The sequence below is a fragment of the Saccostrea cucullata genome, unplaced genomic scaffold, assembly GCF_032062105.1.
Source record: "Saccostrea cucullata isolate Sc308-1 unplaced genomic scaffold, CSIRO_AGI_Scuc_v1 ctg171, whole genome shotgun sequence".
NCBI lineage: Eukaryota > Metazoa > Mollusca > Bivalvia > Ostreida > Ostreidae > Saccostrea > Saccostrea cuccullata.
The window spans coordinates 563,293-566,032 of record NW_026926065.1 but is presented as its reverse complement, the minus strand read 5'-3'; positions in this window follow the sequence as shown (position 1 = coordinate 566,032).

Below are 2,740 nucleotides of genomic sequence, written 5' to 3'. Positions count from 1 at the left end.
TATATTCTCCTTTTTGAATTGTTCCTATTTCACACGGCAGAATTGTTCTAGTAATGGTTGTTAATTGCTCTATTGACCGTGAAGCCTGATTCCTAAGAAATACTGATGCATGAATAATGAATTAGCTGATGTCCGTTTTGTGTCAGAGAGATGTAGTATTAGCTTCATTCTCATTTTGCCAGATGATTACTGACAAATTTATCAATAAAATTGACAAGGGATTAATGTACATTTGATTAGCTATTCATAGCATCTATGTGATCCACAAGTTGATGTCTCGGATATGTTCACAGAAGATGGTGAGAAAAATCTATACAACTAAGGATGATGAATGCATATCCTGCACATCAGGAGAAATGGGCAAGAATTTAAGAGATTTTTTTTGAAGTTCTATCTCCAGTACTAAAGATTTTTAGGAAAATTGTTTATATTTTTTTTTATTTAATTATTAAAAAAAGGAAGTGTAGGTAATTTTCAAATAACAATCATCTTATGGTCTTTTTAAAACTATTTTTTGTTTCAGTTCAGTTAATTTCTCTTTAAAATTGTGGAACAATATCAGTTTGTCAACAGTTTACTACATTAATAACTTAAGCATATATAGGCAGAGACCTGGAAGGGAAAATGAGGATAATTCATCAAAATGAATGAAGCCATGGCTTTGTTTGTAATTAAAATATGCTTTGATATTGGTAAGATAAACCAATCCCTTTATCATATAGAATTGCAGGTCAAAGGAACTTGATTGCTTTGTCCCGTAAATTAGAGGGAGCAATGGCTCTGAAACACGATTTTCCTATCAATTTGATTGGACAATTTGTGCTTGAAAGTGAGTGAAGATAATGGGGGGAAAATAATTGACTGAAAGGCGTTTTTTTTTTTACTTCTCTGGACAAAATCAAAATATGAATAAATTCATGAATCATATTTATATTGCTGTGCTTTGTGAATGTCGTGATAGATATTTAAAAATTTTAACAGCGAGATGATACGTATAAGCTAAATTAATGAATGTGAACTCCAAGAAAAATAACTTGTAAAGAAGAATTAGTGTAAATAAATGAATTTGAATGGAGAAACCGATGATTGATGTTAAATAAGGACTAGACGCATACACAATTATTCATTCAAATCTGGCGCTCCCCCTCAGCTCTTTTGATCTCAAAATACTAAGTAATAGGGTCTTCCTAAGGCCATAGAGAGTTGTGGTAAAATGCCATTGCAAAAGCTCAAAATCTTCTCGAGATGTCATGCGGAAACATAAGTATTAAAACAGATTTTTTTATTTAAAAAAAATAGCCTCAAAATCTATAGGGAGCTTCTTTAGGCCATAGGGAGTAATTGTGTAAAAATTCATTGCAAAAGCTCAAAGGCTTATTGAGATATCGCGCAGAAACGAAAGTGTTAGAGACAGAGAGAACTACAGACTGAGACAGACAGCTAGACAGACGAACATCCATGTACTATGAACATAACATGTACTATGTAATCCTTCCTTTTCAAGCGGGGGATATAAATAAAACAGAGTTGATCATGTACATCCACGACCTACGAGAATATTTCCCTCGGCTTGAAAGTTCAATTTTCAAACATGACGGTCTGTCGTTTCACCTTTCCTCACCCCCCCCCCCCCCGAAAAAAAGAAAGAAAGAACAAAACAAATAAAAATCTACCAAGCTTTTTAAAGAATTGATATCACCGTGCTTAAGGGCAAACCTTGACCAAAAAGTTCGTAATAAAAAACAAGGGATATGTGACTTTAAGTTTTTGAACATCAAAATCAACGTGGCTCATGTTTTTGCTACAGACAGCATTGAAGTGAATGTGAAAACCAGTTTTTATCATTATTTGAATACTATATACAGTGGAATTTTTGCGGCGTTTTATTTTTGCTCCTTTTGCCCTAGCCTCAGTTGGGTGAATTTAAAAAGGGGCGAAATCAAAGAATACAGTACAATTTAAATAAACAAATCTGTGACTGGGCAAATTTAAAGCGGGGCAAAGGGTGCAAGGGCAAAAATAAAGCGGGGCGAAAATAATCCTATATACAGCATTAACAGTGACCTAGAAAGTATTGAGAGTTCATTGTAGAAGCTTAAGTACTTTTTTTGAGACTAAGTGTATTGTTTTAGAATATGAATGGCCTTGACCTTTAACTTCAATATCTTATGAAAGTCGTCATTTTACTAATGTATCATCACCTGGAAACATTTTTATGTAGTGAATAATTTGTGACCTTGACATTAGACCTTTCTAACCTCAAAATCATTAAAGGTCCTTTTTTAGTCATAGGAAGTCATAATATTTAAATTTCAATGGAAAAGGCCGTATGTTATTATTTTTAAATGATTTATGAATATTTTACCCCAAAGTTTGCACCCCAAAATCAATCAAGATTTTCTGCTTGAGATGTGGAAAGTCACTGGAAAAACTTGCGTACTTTATACTTTCGCAGATCTAGATACGAAGTGTTGAAGAAGAATGGAATACATGTACATGTAACAAGATAGATGGACGGACTGAGGAAGACTAATTAATATCCTCCGCTTTAAGCTAAAATGGTAGTCAAAATGTCAAATATCAAAAATTCAAAGTGGGTTCTTTTCATGTTAAGATGTTACTTCTTATGCACCATTTTTAAGTCAATCGAATGAATGTCAAATGTCAAACAAGCAAATTCAAGAATTGTGGTCCCCCGCATTCGGTGTCTTTGTGGGTGAGACATATTGTGTCAAATATG